Source organism: Sorex fumeus, unplaced genomic scaffold (genome assembly GCF_029834395.1).
Source record: "Sorex fumeus unplaced genomic scaffold, SorFum_2.1 ptg000058l, whole genome shotgun sequence".
In the NCBI taxonomy this organism is placed as follows: Eukaryota; Metazoa; Chordata; class Mammalia; order Eulipotyphla; family Soricidae; genus Sorex; species Sorex fumeus.
In genome coordinates, this window is record NW_026606115.1 from 7764459 (window position 1) to 7782476 (window position 18018).

Here is an 18018-nt window from a genome sequence, read left to right on the forward strand (position 1 = left end):
GACTTCATATCTGAATTCTTTGTCAGAGAGGTCCCTTAGGTATGTATCACCTACTGAGGCTTCTGGACTCATTTCATCGTCCTCTCCCTGCGGTAGGGATTTGTGTTGTTTCTTCATTTGGTGTGTAGGTGTAGGGAGGAGATTTTTTGGTATGAGTTAACTACCTGCGGCCACATAAGTGGCCGGCAGCTGAAAATTAGGTCACGCCCACTTGTAAAGAAGTCACGCCCACTTCTAAAGCGGCCCCACCCCCACGGGTACCTGGTATGTGGGGGATGAGTAAAGACTGGGTGGGAGAGTAGCCCAGCTCAGCTTGGGGGACGAAAAGGAAGCGACAGAGAGGCTCAGAGCTGCTTTGTCTCCCAAGGTCCGGAGGACACCTGGAGGGCTTGCAGGGTGATATCCAAGTCCTGGGTTCGAGAAGCGGCGGATAAGCTGACCTGGGTGGGGAGAAGAGACCAGCTCAGCTTGGGGGACGAAAAAGAAGAGGCAGAGAGGCTCAGAGCTTCTTTGTCTCCCAAGGTCCGGAGGATGCCTGAGGGGCTTGCAGGGTGAAATCCAAGTCCCAGGTTTGACAAGCGGCAGATAAACTGACCTGGGTGGGGAGAAGAGACCAGCTCAGCTTGGGGGACGAAAAGGAAGAGGCAGAGAGGCTCAGAGCTACTTTGTCTCCCAAGGTCCGGAGGACGCCTGGGGGGCTTGTAGGGTGAAATCCAAGTTCCGTGTTCGAGAAATGGCGGACAAGCTGACCTGGGTGGGGAGAAGAGACAGGCTCATCTTGGGGGATGAAAAGGAAGACAAATACATCAAATTTCAACAGAAAAATGGGACCAAACCACATAACAATGATCTCTCTCAACGTCAATGGGCTAAACACACTAATTAAAACACACATAGTGGCAGGATGGATTAGAAAATTGAACCCAATATTCTGCTACCGTCAAGAGACACATCTCAATAGTCAAAGAAAACACAGACTCAGATTTTAAGGCTGGAAAACTATCCTACAGGCAAACAACTCCCATACAAAAACTGGGGTAGCCGTCCTAGTATCAGACCACATTGACTTCAAAGTGAAGAAGGTCACAAGAGACAGAGGAAGCCATTTTTTATTGATAAAGGGATCTGTACTACAGGAAGAACTAACAATACTAAATGTATATGCACCTAATGAGGGACCAGCAAAGTACTTAAAAAATACTCATAGACTTGGAGAAAGACATTGATAGCAACACAATACTAGTGTGAAACTTCAATACCGATTTATCACCTCTTGATAGGTCAACCAAACTCTAGCTTAGCAAGGACATACTTCATCTGAGGGAAAAAATAGAAGAAAGGGACTTAGTAGATATATACAGGACACTTCATCCTCAAAAAGCTGAATACACATTCTTCTCAAGTGGACATGGAACATTCTCCAAGATAGAACACATGCTGAACCACAAAACATACCTCCATAAAATTAAGAGGATAGAGATTGTATCAACAATCTTATCAGACCATAATGGGCTGATATTATATATCACACAAGCTGTAAATCACACACAAAAACAGAAAACTAAATCAAACACTTGTAAATTAAACAGCTCACTTTTGGACAACGAGTGGATTAGAAAGAATTCAAAGAGGAAATAAAAAGATTCCTGGAAATAAATGAAAATAGGACACAAGTCACCAAAACTTATGGGACACAGCAAAAGCTGTGTTAAGAGGAAAGTTTATAGCTCTACAAGCATTGCTCAGGAAGGAGGAGCAAGCCCACATAAGTAAACTAACCTCACAGATTAAGAGCTTGGAGAATGACCAACAAAAGTAGCACAATCCAAACAGGAGGATGGAAATAATAAAACTCAGAGCAGAGATTAATGAGCTGGAAACCGAAAAACCAATCAGATAGATCAATGAAACCAAGAGCAGGTTCTTCGAGAAAATAAAACAAATCGATAAGCCCCTAGCAAAACTCACAAAGAAAGGGAGAGAGAAAACCCTAATAAACTGAATCAGAAACGAAAAGGGGGTCATTACAAGAGAAACTACAGAAACTCAAAGGATCCTCAGGGAGTACTTTGAGAAGTTTTTTTCCACGGAACACAAAAACCTCGAGGAAATGTATAAAGTCCTAGATTCCTATAGCTTCCAAAGGCTGAACCAAGAAGAACTAGAATACCTGAACAGAACAATCACCATCAAGGAAATAGAAACGGTAATAAAAATGTCTCCCTAAGCACAACAGTCCTGGCCCAGATGGATTCACTAGTGAATTGTTTCAAATCTTTAAAGAGGAATTACTGCCAATCCTCTTTAAGCTTTTCCACGAAATTGAAATATCAAAAACACTTCCGAACAGTTTCTATGAAGCAAATATCACCCTGATAAAAAAAAGCAGACAGAGATTACACAAAGTAAGAGAAATACAGGCCTATATCCCTGATGGTCTTCTTTATAGAACTTCTCTAGCTCCATGTAGAAGTTCTATAAAGAAGACCACACCTTCTACAAGATCATTGTGGGTGATTTTAATGCCAAGATAGGACCGAGAAGATCAGCTGAAGAACTTCACATCGGGACCCATGGCCTAGAATGGAACGAACAGGGTGAGAGACTGTCAGAGTTCATCATGTCGACCAAGACCATCCATGGTAACTCACAGTTCCAGAAGGCAGAATCTAAACGATGGACATGGGAGTCTCCCGGTGGACGATTCCACAACGAAATAGACCACATCATATTCAATCGACGGTTTTGCCTGACTGATGTCGCTGTTGTCCCAAAATTTCGAACGGGATCGGACCACCGTCTCCTTCGTGCAAAATTCTACTTCACAGAGCGGGGAGAAAGGGCTGCAAAGTTCAAAAAGAGAACTCCCAGAATGACCACCAACTGGGAACTCTTTGGTACTATTGCGGCAACATGGGAAGATGCCATTGTTGACAACATTGACGAGGAATACGACTGGTTCAGCACCTCCATGAATGTGCGAGGAACGCCAAGAGAGAGATAGCCACAAAAAGTCGCCTATCTTCGAAAACTCTTGAGCTAATTCGCCAGCGTGGTTTGGCGCATGCCTCAGGCAACCGCAAGCTAACGTCCGAGCTTGCAAAGCAGTGCAGAGATGCGATCAAGGAAGACCTCAAAGAGAGAAGAGCAGAAGTACTGGTAGATGCGGCAGAAGCCGGGAAAAGTATTTGTAAGGCCCGCCTGTCCTTCGCCAACTATAAGAGCAAGATGACTGCCCTCCGACGTCCTGATGGATCCATCACATCCTCCAGAACGGCAATGGAGAAGATTATCCATGACTTCTACTCAAATCTCTTCGATAGCCATGTCCACTTGCCGAAATACCAAATTCCACAGGATGGGTATGTTGTTCCCAACGTTCTCCCCTCCGAAATCCGACACGCCATTTCGTAGGTAAAGAAACAAACAGCACCCGGCCCAGACAAGGTCAGACCTGAACACCTGAAGAACCTGCCGTCAGTACTCATCAATACACTGGCTCGGCTCTTCACTCGCTACCTGTCTGAATGCAAGGTTCCGTCCCAATGGAAAACCAGCAGGACTGTACTACTGTTCAAGAAGGGAGACATCCATGACATTGGCAACTATCGCCCGATCTGCCTATTGTCTGTCATCTACAAGTTGTTCACTCGAGTCATCCTGAATAGGATTGGCAGAACACTAGATGAAGGACAACCATGCGAGCAAGCAGGGTTCTGCAAAGGATTCAGCACCATCGACCATATCCACACAATAACCAAGCTCATTGAGGTTTCTCGGGAGTTCAAGATGCCGCTCTGCTTAACGTTCATTGATTTAAAGAAGGCCTTTGATTCTGTTGAGACGGAAGCGGTCATTGAAGCCCTAGCCAATCAGGGCATTCAAGCCCAATACATCAGGATCCTCCGTGAGCTGTATTGCGGATTCACTACCAGGATCTCACCATTCTACAAAGAAGTGATCGTTGATGTCAAGAGAGGGGTGCGGCAGGGTGATACCATTTCACCGAAACTCTTCAGTGCCACCCTCGAGAACATCATGCGACGACTGGAATGGGAAGGAATGGGAGTGAAGATAGATGGTCGGCAATTACACCACCTCCGCTTTGCTGATGATATTGTTTTAATAACACCAAACATCAGCCAAGCGGCACAAATGCTGGCCGACTTTGACCGTGAGTGTGGAAAGGTAGGACTACAGCTGAATCTTACGAAGACAATGTTTATGAGAAACAGCCTTGTTCCTGACGCCCCATTCGCTCTCAATGGAACGACCATCTCCGAATGCAACAGCTATGTGTACCTAGGTCGAGAGGTCAACATGACAAATGACCTGGCACCCGAGCTGCGCAGGAGGAAGAGAGCGGCTTGGAACGCCTTCAAGAACGTCGAAGAAATAGCTAAGAGGACGAAGAACCTCCGGCTCCGGGCACATCTCTTTGATTCCACTGTTCTTCCTGCATTAACATATGCCTCAGAGACCTGGGCCCTACGCAAACAAGATGAGAACGCCATTCAGATCTCCCAAAGAAGAATAGAAAGAGCTATGCTTGGAATATCACGTTTCACTCAAATGAGAGAACGAATCCGGAGTTCTGACATCCGTCGACGATCAAGGATCAGGGACACTGTCTCATTTGCCAAGGTGTCGAAAATCAGATGGGCTGGTCACGTAATGAGATTTAAAGACGACCGTTGGACTAGAGCTGTTACTGATTGGATTCCACGGGATGTCAAGAGACCGCGTGGCCGCCCACCTACCAGATGGTCAGACTTCTTCCTGAAGATCATGAACGATCGGTTTGAGGCCCTTCATGTTCCCGGAGCGAACAGATGCCATTGGGCTACACTAGCACGCGACAGGGACAAATGGAGACGTTACTGGCGCCCGCTCGAGCAAATCGAAGACTAACGGGAAGTTAAGTGATTAAGTGAAGTGATCCCTGATGAACACAAACAATTAGCAAATAGAATCCAGCAACTCATTAGAAAGATCATACACCGTGACCAAGTGGGATTCATACCGGGGATTCAAGGATGGTTTAACAGTCGGAAATCAATCAACATAATCCATCATATGAACAAAATAAAAGATAAAATCCATATGATCATATCAATAGATGCAGAGAAAGCATTTGACAAGATCCAGCACCCGTTTATGATGAAAACTTTAAGCAAAATAGGCATTGAAAGAACTTTACTCAATATAACTAAAGCCATCTACCACAAAACTACAGTAAGCATCATCCTCAATGGGGAAAAACTGAGAGCCTTTCCTCTAAGATCAGGGAAAAGACAAGGATGCCCACTCTGTGCACTCTGTTCAATATAGTACTGGAAGAACTTGCAATAGCGCTTAGGCAAGAAAAAGTTCTTAAGGGCATTCAGGTAAGAAAGGTAGAAATCAAGATCTCACTATTCGCAGATGATGTGATACTATACTTAGAGAAGCCTAATACTTCTACCAAGAAACTGCTAGAAACAATAGACTTGTTTAGTAAAGTTTCAGGCTATAAAACCATACCCAAAAGTCCATGGCTTTCCTATACACAAATAGCGAGAGAGAAGAAAGTGACATGAAAAAAAAAACAATACCGTTCACAATTGTGCCCCAGAAAATCAAGTACCTTGGAATCAGATTAACTAAGGACGTAAAGGACCTGTACAAAGAAAACTACAAAACACTGCTTCTGGAAATAAAAGAGGACGAGAGGAAATGGAAAGTTATCTGCTACCCATGGATCGGGAGAATTAACATTGTCAAAATGGAAATACTTCCCAAAGCATTGTACAAATTTAATGCGATTCCTATAATGACACCCCTGACATGTTTAAAAGAAATGGAGCAAACACTCCTGAAATTCATATGGAAAAATAAGCCCCGACAAATAGCTAAAGCAATTACTGGGAAAAAGAGAATGGGAGGAATCAACTTCCATAACTTCAAACTCTACTACAAAGCAGTAGTAATTAACAGAGCATGGTACTAGAACAATGCAGAGCTGCAGACAAATGCAACAGTGTTGAATATGCTGACATATCCCCTCAAATATAGGATTATTTAATCTTTGACAAGGGAGCAGGAAATTTGATGTGGAGCAAAGACAGCCTCTTTAACAAATTATGCTGGCAAAACTGAATGGCTACATGCGAAAAAAATGGGCTCAGTTCTCTGCCTAACACCATGTACAAAAGTAAGATCAAAATGGATTGAAGACCTCAACATCGGATCAGAATCCATAAGGTATATTGAAGACAAAGTGGGCAAAACCCTCCATGACATTGAAGCTAATGATATCTTCAAAGATGTCACGCCACTGGCCAAGCAAGTGAAAACAGAGATAGACAAATGCGATTATGTTAAACTAAGAAGCTTCTGCACCTCAATATAAACAGTGATCAAAACACAACGACAGTCTATAGAATGGGAAAGGATATTCGCCCAATACCCATCCGAGAAGGGGTTGATATTAAGTATATAAAAAGTACTGGTTGAACTCCACAAGAAGAAAACAACCAACCCCATCCAAAAATGGGGCGACAAAATGAACAGAAACTTTCTCAAAGAAGAAACCCGAATGGCTAAAAGGCACATGAGAAAATGCTCTACATCATTAATCACCAGAGAGATGCAGATCAAACCCACAATGAGATATCATTTAATACCACAGAGACTGACCCACATCCAAAAGACCAAAAGCAACCGGTGTTGGTGCGGATGTGGGGAGAAAGGGACTCTCCTACACTGCTGGTGGGAATGCCGACTGTTTCATCCCTTTTGGAAAACAGTATGGACGATCCTCAAAAAATTAGAAATTGAGCTCCCATTTGACCCAACAATATCACTCCTAGGAATATATCCCAGAGAGGCAAGTATGGTCAAAGTGACATCTGCACTTGTTTGTTCATTGCAGCACTCTTTACAATAGCTAGAATCTGGAAAAAACCTGAGTGCTCAAGAACAGATTAAAAAACTGGTTAAAAAAACTTTGGTACATCTACACAATGGAGTACAATGCAGCTGTTAGAAAAGATGAAGTCATGAAATTCATATGTAAGTGGTACTACATGGAAAGTATCATGCTAAGTGAAATGAGTCAGAAAGAAAGGGACAGACATGGAAAGATTGTATTCATCTGGGGAACATAATGTAACAAAATAGAAGACTAATAGCCAAGAATAGCCAAGATTAGTACCAGGAGGATTACTCCATGGCTTTCTGGACAGCTGCACAAACTAGGGGAAAAGGCAGCTCAGATAGAGAAGGGAACAACAAATAAAGGGTGTTGGGAGGTTCCTCTCAGGATGGGAAATGCGTGATGAGAGTAGACTGTAGACCGAACAAGATTGCCAGTCAATGTCTCTTTTGCAAACCACAGCACTAAAAAGGAGAAAGATAACAAAAGGGAATTCCCTGCCACAGAACTGGGGTTGAATGGGGGGATGGGGGGAGGGAGGGATACTGGGACTTGTGGTAGTAGAGAATGGGCACTGGTGGAGGGATGGGTATTCGACCATTGTATAACTGAAACACAAGCACAAACATTTGTAAGTTTAAAACTTTACCTCATGGTGTTTCATTTAATAAAATTGTAAGAAAAAAAAGAAACTTTGATACATCTACACAATGGAGTACTATGTAGCTGTTAGAAAGAATAAAGTCATGAAATTTACATACAAGTGGTACTACATGGAAAGTATTATGCTAAGCGAAATGAGTCAGAAAGAGAGGGCCAGACACAGAAAGATTTCATTTATCTGGTGTACATAAAGTAACAAAATATGTGATTAACACCCAAGAATAGCTGAGATAAATACCAGGAGTTTTATTCCATGTCTTGGAGGTCATCCGCACATTTTAGGGGTAAAGGCAGCTCAGATAGAGAAGGGAGCACCAAATAAAGGGTGTTGGCATATCCACCCAGGATGGGAGATGCATGCTGAAAGTAGACTATAGACGAACAAGATTGCCGCTCATTTCCTCTTTTGCAAACCAAAACACCCAAAAGGAGAGAGAGAGAACAAAAGGGAGTGCCCTGCCATAGAGTCAGGGTGGGATGGGGGATAGGGGTCGGAGGGATACTGGGATTAATGGTTGTTGAGAATGGCACTGGTGGAGGGATGTGTACTCGATCATTTTATAACTGAAACCCAAGCATAAAAATTTGTAAGTCTACAACTGTACCTCACGGTGTTTCACTAATAACAATTAAAAAAGACACATGAGAAAATGCTCTACATCATTAATCATCATGTAGATTCAGATTTAAACCGCAATGAGATATGCTCTCACACCACAGAGACTGGCCAACATTGAAAAGAACAAAAGCAACCAGTGTTGGCGTGAATGTGGCGAGAAAGGGACCCTCCTTCACTGCCTGTGAGAATGCCGACTGGTTCAGCCCTTTTGGAAAACAGTATGGACGATTCTCAAAAAATTAAAAACTGAGCTCCCATTTGTCCCAGCAGTTTCAGTCCTGGGAATATAGCCTGGAGAGGCAAAAACATAAAGTCGAAATGACATTTGCACTTCTATGTTTTTTGCTGCACTGTTTACAATAGCCAGAATTGGAAAAAACCTGAGTGCCCGAGAACAGATGACTGGTTAAAGAAACTTTGGTACATCTACACAATGGAGTATTCTGTAGCTGTTAGAAAAAATGAAGTCATGCAATTTACAAACAAGTGGTACTACATGGAAAGTATTATGCTAAGTGAAATGAGTGAGAAAGAGAGGGACAGACATAGAAATATTGCATTCATATGGGGAATATAAAGTAACTAAATAGGAGACAAACATCCAAGAATAGTCAAGATAAGTACCAGGAGGTTCACTCCATGGCTTGAAGGCCAGCCTCATATGCTAGGGGAAAAGGCAGCTCAGATAGAGAAGGGAACACCAAGTAAAGATTTTTGTGAGGATCCTCCCAGGATGGAAGATGCATGCTGAAAATAGTTATAGAAAGAACATGATTGCCACTCAATGCCTCTTTTGCAAACCTCGGAATCCAAAAGAAGAGATAGAACAAAAGGGAATGCCCTGCCTCAGAGGCTGGATTGGATGGAGAGGTGGGGGATGGCAGTGATACTTGTTGTGGAGAATGGGCACTGGTGGAGTACTGGATGGGTACTTGATCATTGTATAACTGAACCCCAAGCACAAAATCTTGTAAGTGTACAACTGTACTTCATGGTGTTTCACTAATAATTTTTTTTAAAAAAATAAAGACAATCTACAGGCTTGATACTACCCAGGAAGGGAAAAGGAACTTACCTGGGGGGAGGGGTTCCAAACCGTCATGGGTTAGGATAACAACCCATCCCTTGCTTTCTTTCGCAATGCTGCGTACTACAGTGTCTCTTGTATCCCCATTGTGTGAGTGAGGGTTCCTGCAGTTTGAATCCCTAGTGGAGCTTCCAGTTTAAGATATCTGCATGTAAAGGGTTATAAAGATTTTCAGAACCCACTCTGTCTTGTCCATTTCTGAACCCACTCTTCTGCCTCTGGCTCCATTCCTGATCTTCAGCAGGTGAATGTTAAGGCCAAACTCCAATGCTCCAAAATGGCACCAAATGGTGGGAAATGGGCACTGGTTGAGGGATGGGTATTTGATCATTGTATAATTGAAACCCAAGCACAAAAATGTGTAAGTCTGCAACTGTACCTCATGATGTCTCACTATTAAAATTTTTTTAAAAAAATGGCACCAAAGCAGGAGATGATCTCTGAGCAACCAGTTAGTAAAAGGCATGAGGCCCGACCATCTATTGCATGTTTGTGCCTTACTTTTCTGGCTTTGACTTCAAACCTTACCTAGGCATTCTGGTTTCTAGGCCAGAATGCAACAGGAAAGATCCAAACTAAATCCACTGTGGAAGACAATCACCCGGGCACCCAGTCAAGGGCAGATGTTCCAGTCATCATTCTCACCGTTATTGCCATTATCTTTCTTTCTGTTCAAGCTCTAACTCCAATACTGACCTCATTTCAAGGACATAGTCTGACTTGGGAACTCCAAAACAACCTCAAAACTAGAGACTCTCAGATGTGTCATCAGTCTTTCTAGGGCAAATTTACTGGCCATGTAAATTGACGGACTCCTCATGTACATACACATGAATGTCTGTTCATGTCTTTAAGAAAACAATCCCCTTATTGCTGACACAGTGCATTCATGAGACTTCTGGGTAGAAATATCTGGGTAGAAATTTCTGGTCCTGTGGAACATACCAGCTCATCTACTTACCTCCTTTCAAAATTGTGGAGACCAGATCAATGATGTGGACACCACAGAAATGGCTTTATTCCAGAAATAGGTCTCAGTCAGCCTGCTGTCATGGTGGATCTCCCCCAAGGCTCTCTTTTCTACATAATTTCTTGTTCCAGAACTTATTACTCAGTGGATATGATTATTACAGTGTAAGAACCATAAATGGAGATGTGGAAGTATGCACCAAATGCCTTGTTGGCATAAGTCTGTGGGAAAGGGGTTCTGAGTTAGACTTCTGTAGCCTCATTTCCTCATTATCAACCAAGGACAATCTCAATTGTGCCACCTCATCAGAGAACTTGCTGTTGAGAGTGAAAGTAGTGGGACAGCTTGACTTTGCTTCCACTTGGACCATTTCTTCTTTCCTTTAAAGCTTCTTGAACTGTGGTGAGCCACTCCTTTCTGGAGCACTGTACAGACATATCACTATGACGAGGAGATAACAGTTGGAATGAAAAGGCAGACACCAGGATACCGTGCTCAGTGATGTCACAGTTACATTCCATGGACTGCCATGGTGAGTAGGGTCACAAGAGATCTGTTCCCTCTCTCAAGTTAGAAAGGATCATTGATGAGATAACTTGTTCAAGGGCACAAAAAGAATTTATAGGAAAAACGAAACTTCCCATGTACCCATCAGAGTTACCATAGGTTGAACACAATGGAAAAGCCATCGTGCCATCTGCAAGGTAGAGATATGAACTGACCAAGGCATGTATCAGTGGAATGAATTGAACCAATTCCCTCTTGCCATTTCTGCCTTTCTCTTCTGGCCCTGACTACACTTTTTACCAGTTAATTTCCATGCCAGTGTGCATCTTCAGGTTTCTTTGCCTGACCCAAATCAGAACTTCTCTTGTGCTGCCAGTTGAGGGCAGATATACTTCCCCTACTAGGACCTATCCTACACATTTATTCCTTGAAATCCAAATTTTGTGTATAGTCTGGATCTCAGAAGTCTTCAAGACCAGAATAAACTTTGAGAGTTTCAAGATTAACGCAAATAAGGAGACCCTAACCAGTGTAACCAGGGAAGAGAGTCATAGTGGCCATTCATATCATATTCCTGGTCATCAACTGCACCACCGTGTAATGTTCCATCCTATCCTAGATTAAGAAACACCCCGAAGGCTTCCCATTGTCATGATTGGACTCCCATTTTCAGAAAAATCCCCACAAGTTGGAAGATCCACTTCCCCTAGCAGAATTGTGCAGATGCAAACCATAAGTGGATATCCATGAGGTGGGTTTTCTTCTGAAAATGAGTTTCAGTAGGCCCTAATTAAATGGTGACTGTCTTAAAAGCCCATTTTTCTCCCTGTGATTTTGTCCCATAACTCACAACCCAGTGAATGTGTGACTCTCCCTGTGAAAAACCTTTGGTTTGACTGTTAGACCTGGACACATGTAGCTATGTTCCCAGTGCCTTAGTTGGTCTGAGTCTGTGTTCTGCTGTGGAAGGTGTTGTCCTGTCATTTCCTCAGTGGTTCAGAAGAAAAACGACAGTTGTGCCTTCTCCAAACATCTCCTGTGATTGATATTGAGGGGTATGGGACACTGAGTGATGTTTCCACTTGGACTGTTGTTACTTAATTTCATCTTTTTAAGTGCTGCGATGTTTTATTGTTGTGGCATTTTGGAACTATCACCTTGATCAGAAAGTAACAGTTGGGCGTGCAGTTGCAAACAACAGGACAGCATTCTCAGTGATATCATAATCACATTCTGTGTACTGTCAAGGTGAGGAGGGTCACCGTATTTGTACCACTCCCTTAGGATAGGAAGGTTCCTGGATGATACGAATCTTGACACTGGCAGAAAACGTATCTCAAGGAACTGAGAGAAACTTGGCCCAACATTTGTTCCCCCAGACAGGGCAGGTTTTTCACCTTCTAAGCCTCCTCGGATATGTGTAGACCCGAATTTTCTAGGTGCCAGCTAGAGGACAAATCTGTAGAAGACTTTGGCAAACACAGTAGGCTGTCAAAGAGGATGGTCTTGACATAAAGTGATTGGAATCAAGTCCTACGCTCCATAAAAGGTGGTGGCCAAGGGGTCTGTGAATCAATAAGAAGGACCCAATATCTCCAAAATCTCCCCTCTATCCACATTTTTGGAAGATTCTGCCACAGCTCACCCCAGAAAAGCAGACTCCTCTCTGCGGCAGTCAGCCATAAAACTACAGTATAGTCAGAATTCCATGAAAAGGAACAGGTTTGTGAGAATTCAGCTACTGAAAGGATATGGCTTTGCAGCTGTCACCAGTGCTCAATGGATTGATGTGTAGGATGGTGAAAGATTTAATCCTATCTTTACTAAGAGGGTTCCAGCAGAAAGTTGGTTTATGTGCTTCAAATTCCCCAAAACCCTGCTGTGAGCATTTGATTACAAGTGACTCTGATTTTCAAAAGGATTTTCTGGGAACTCCCCTATTCTGCCTAATATAGTTGCCATTTATATCATCTAGTGAATGCAGTGTATGCACAATATGACAAAATGTTTACTTGTAAAATCAAATTTTGTGATTGACAGAGTTTGTGATTATCTTTCTTCATATTGACTTCAATATGCTCCATTTCTAACACTACCCATATAAATATTGATACTATCTTTAGTAGGCTGGAGCGATAGCACAGCAGGTAGGGCTATTGCCTTGCATGCAGCCAACATGGCCGACCCAAGTTCAATTCCTCCACCCCTCTCGGAGAGCCTGTCAAGCTACCGAGAGTATACGGCAAAGCCTGGCAAGCTACCCGTGACATATTCGAAATGCCAAACACAGTAACAACAAAGTCTCACAATGAAGACGTTACTGGACCCGCTCGAGAAAATCGATGAACAACGGGAGGACAGTGACAGTGACAATGACTATCTTTAGTATAACTTTGGGTTTGTCCTTTTATCCTTGCCGCAGAGAATTTAGGCTTGTTGGGTTACACTCAAAACAGTGTTCCTGAGTCACTCCCATTCCTTTCTTTATCTCTAAACTCTTCTCTGTGCCGTCCTCCCCAACCAATTAATCACCTTTTTCCCTAATAAGATTCCGTTAGCTTGTAAGATCAGATCCTCCTAAGGACACTGAACTTGTGCTGTAAGTTATGTCTTTTGCATAGTTTAACTTAAAACAATGTCCTTTCTATATGGACACAAGAAGACAGTTAATATTATGATATTGTAACTTGGGAGTTACTTCACTCTGAATAATATTTACTCGTGGGCATCTGCTTTCTTGACTCAGTTGCCCTAAGTTCTTATCACCCCAAAAGCAGGGTCCTGATAAGGGACTGAAGGACCCAGAGCAAGCCATGAGATACCCTGGCATTGAAATGGGCCAGGCCAAGCACTATAATTTTCCTAAGCCTATCTTATGCTAATCCTAATTCTAAACTTGGATACAAATATCAAGTTGCTTAAATTGAACCATTTCTTAGTTTTAAATTTGCATTTTTATGTATTAATCAGCAAAACTTTATAATTATCTCATAGAAAATTCTAACATTGCACAAAACCTATTCCTAAATTGTTCCCTAACCTACTAGTAACACTGTCTTTAGCCAGTGTCTACATCTACCAGCTAACCTAAATTTTAATATTGCCCTATATTTTCTTTAATTTTGAACGTTAAACATAGCCAAATTTAACACCATGCATCTACAGAAGTGTAAACGTAAACCCAGGCATAACATTTATACTAACCCTACCCCTATACTAACTCTGACCCTAGCCTAGGCCTAAATTTATGTATTAGCCGAAATTTAGTAAGGACTTGACATGCATTTTTAGCTTTGTGCTTTTGTTTTTTGTTTTTGTTTTTTTTTATTTTATTGAATCACTGTGAGATATTTACAAGCTATCATGTTTGGGTTACAATCACACAATGATCAAACATCCATCCCTTCAGCAGTGCACATTCCCCACAACCAATATCCCAAGTATAACCCCCCTTTCTCACCCTCTCCCTGCCTCCCTGGCAGACATAATACTTCATAATCATTCTCTACTGATTTTAGCTTTGTAAACAGCAATACCTAATACCTAAACATTGTACATACCTTGAACCTAATACTAATCCTAAATTTCAATCTAATCCAACATAAAGTTGATTCTAATCTTTGCCATCAATTTCCATTAAGCCTAGATTTTTAAAAAGGATTATATTTACTTGTTTTTAACGTGATAGACTGCGAATCCTAACACCTATCACCTAAAATATCCCTAGACATAACACAAACCCTAATCTTAATCCTAACACCACCTATTACTAAGGATGGCACAAGTGTAGGATTAAAACTACAAATAATACTATCGCTTGATCACTTGACATCACGTTACTCATCGATTTGCTCAAGTGGGCGCCAGTAACATCTAAATTTGTCTCTGTTACACGCTAGTGAAGCCCAATGTTGTCTGCTCGCTCCAGGAACACAAAGAGCCTCAAACCATTCATTCAGGGTCTTGACGAAGATGTCTGACCATCTCGTAGGTATGCGGCCTTGCGATCTTTTGACTTCCCGTGGAATCCAGTCAGTAATGGCTCTAGTCCAGCAGTTATATCCAAATCTCATTACGTATCCAACCCATCTGATTTTCAACTCCTTGGCAAATGAGACACCATCCCTGATTTTCAATTGTCGATGGACGTCAGAACTCCGGATTCCTTCTCTCACTTGAGTGAAGTGTGATGCTCCAAGTGGAGCTCTTATGATTCCTCTTTGGGAGACCCAAATAGCATTCTCATCCGGTTTTCGTAGGGCCCAGGTCTCTGAGGTGCATGTTAATGCAGGAGGAATGGTGGAGTCAAAGAGATGTGCCCGGAACCAGAGGTTCTTCATCTTCTTAGCTATTTCTTCAACTCTCTTGAAGACGTTCCAAGCTGCTCTCTTCCTCCTGTACAACTCAGGTGCCAGGTCGTTCATCATGTTGATTTCTCGACCTAGGTACACATAACTGTTGCATTTGGAGATGTTCGTAGCATTGAGAGTGAATGGAATGTCAGGAACGAGACTGTTTCTCATAAACATTGTCTTCGTGAGATTCAGTTGTAGTCCAACCTTTCCACATTCATGGTCGAAGTCCAACAGCATTTGTGCCTCTTGGCTAATGTTAGGTGTTAGTAGAACGATGTCATCATCAAAGCGGAGGTGGTGTAGTTGCCAACCATCTTTCTTCACTCCCATTCCTTCCCATTCCAGTCATCATATGATGTTCTCGAAGGTGGCACTGAAGAGTTTCGGCGAAATGAACCCTGCTGAACCTCTTGACAAGGATGATCACCTCCTTCTAGAATGGTGAGATCCTGGTAGTGAATCCGTAATACAGCTCACAGAGCATCCTGTTATGTTGACTTTAAGTGCGCTGTTTGGGTAGGCTTCCATGACCGCTTCCGTCTCAACAGAATCAAAGGCCTTCTTTAAATCAATAAAATTTAGACAGAGCAGCATTTTGAACTCTCGAGAAACCTCAATGAGCTTAGTTGTGTGGATATGGTCGGTCATGCTGAATCCTTTTTAGAACCCAGCTTGCTTGCATGGTTGTCCTTCATCTAGTGTTCTGCCAATCCTATTCAGGATGACTCGAGTGAGCAGCTTATAGACAATGGACAACAAGCAGATAGGGCAATAGTTGGCAATGTCATGAATGTCTCCCTTCTTGTACAGTAGAACGGTCCTGCTGGTTTTTCATTGGGAAGGAACCTTGCATTCAGACAGGTTGCGTGTGACTAGCTGAGCCAGTGTATTAAGTACTGACAGCAAATTCTTCAGGTGTTCGGGTCTGATCTTTTCTTGGCCCGATGCTGTTTGCTTCTTTGCCGATGAAATGGCATGTCAGATTTCGGAAGAGAGAACGTTGGGAACGTCATATTCATTTATAATTTTTTTCAAAAAATTAAAATGTCACACTTTATTTTCTTCTTCCCTTGTTGTTATATCAAGGGATCACATATTTGATAGTGATACTCTTACGCACCACCAAAACAGTAGCTATGTTATTCTCCCACCCCATCCCTTTCATTCTGGTAATAACAGTCTAGTTTTAACTAAGATTATACATGAATTTGATGGTGACTTTTACTAATAGTTTTATTATTAATATTTCTCTTGTGTGAAACCATCTTAATCTCACTTTTCATGTTATTAATATAATCATCTCTACTTCGACCTTTTTTATCCCCAAACACATAACTTAATCCTGTTTCAATGACATTTCATTAAAAGGTACATGTTTGTGCAGCCCAGTAACCCACCGTGTACTCTGACCTGTGAGACCCGGAATGAAATGGCTGCAAACAGCAAATAGAATCCATGGTACTTCTGAAAGCCTGTAATATGTACAGACTCTTCAAAATATTTTGGAGACAATTCTATGCAGGGCACAGACATTTCTTCTATCTTAATGATCCCAATTATAGTTTTCAAATATATGCACGAGATCATGTTCTCTATTCACACCAAGAATTCAAGGGCTTGTGGTTGGTTGTGGCATATCTGGTGATGATCAAGGATTACTCCTAGTTCTGCAGTCAGGAATAACTACTGTGATACTCTGTGTAACCTGTGGGATTAAGAACCAATCTCAGGTCTGATCCATTCAAAGCAAGTGCCTAACTTGATGAGCTATCACTTTGGCCCCCTAAAATCCACTTATCCACCCCACAAATACCATATTATATGAAATATACACTTGACATTATGCATTATCACTGTTGACTCTTCTTTTTCTGAAGCCTATCAAATATTTATTCATATTTGATTGAGGGTCAGACTGAGATAGGATATGGTTTCATACAATAAGATTTTCAGTTATTAAGAGTTTTTCTAAGTTAATATGACCCTGTAAGGATGACAATAAGATTGAAATATTGTGGCTGTATCAATAACACACTATGTAGGGTACTTGAGTTGGATGAGGCAGACCTGATTATGATCCCTGAACCTCATATGTTCCCAAAACTTTGGGAGCTATCTTGGTGTGCAGAGCCAGGAATAAACATGGAATATTACCATGTATGTTCATGAAACAAAACAAAAATTCTGAAATTTTTAGATAAAAGAACTAATATGGAGTATTTATAATGAATTTAAAAGACTCTAAAATACAAGACCAATACCCTCATAGAAAATGGGGAGAAATGGGTATGGAGACATATAGTGGATATACCATTGGCCATGTGCATGGCTGATCCGGGTTTGAACTCAGCCCATGAAGTCCTCCAAGCTCATCAAGAGATACAGGAGTACAGAGGCAGGTGTAAGCCTGAGTATAATAAGGTATGGCCAAGAAAGGAAAAAAAAAAACCCAGAATACGTGAATAGGAACTTTCATCAAAAGGACAAAACTCACATGAAATGTGTTTATTATTACTTGGAATCAGGGGAACACAAATCAAAATGATGAAGAAGTACCTTACACCAGTTATAATAGCATGTATTCAAACTGGAAGTAATTCTTGGTGGGGTGTAGAGAAAAAGGAACCCTCATTAACCCCCAGAAGTAATGTCATCTTGTCCAGCCTTTATGTAAAATTGTGTATTTCTCCAAAAAAGAGAATGGAGCTCCTATTTGACCAAGTGGGTTTATACCTTCTTTTAGGTGTTTAAACCCCCAAGCCCCAAAAGCTTTAGTTTAATAGCATGCATGCATACCTACGTTCACTGCTGCTATTATATTGTTCACTGCACAATAGCCAGGATCTAGAAGCAACCCAAATATCTAGCAAGAAATGAGTGGATAAAGACCTTGTGATTAAT

General features: G+C 41.9%; 1 non-coding gene across 1 annotated transcript; it reads left to right on the forward strand.

Moving 5' to 3' along the window:
* Positions 1-16495: 16495 nt before the first annotated feature.
* Positions 16496-16631, forward strand: LOC130034303 (small nucleolar RNA SNORA70). The gene has a single exon (XR_008794075.1). It is a non-coding gene; the product is annotated as a small nucleolar RNA SNORA70 (small nucleolar RNA).
* Positions 16632-18018: the final 1387 nt, after the last annotated feature.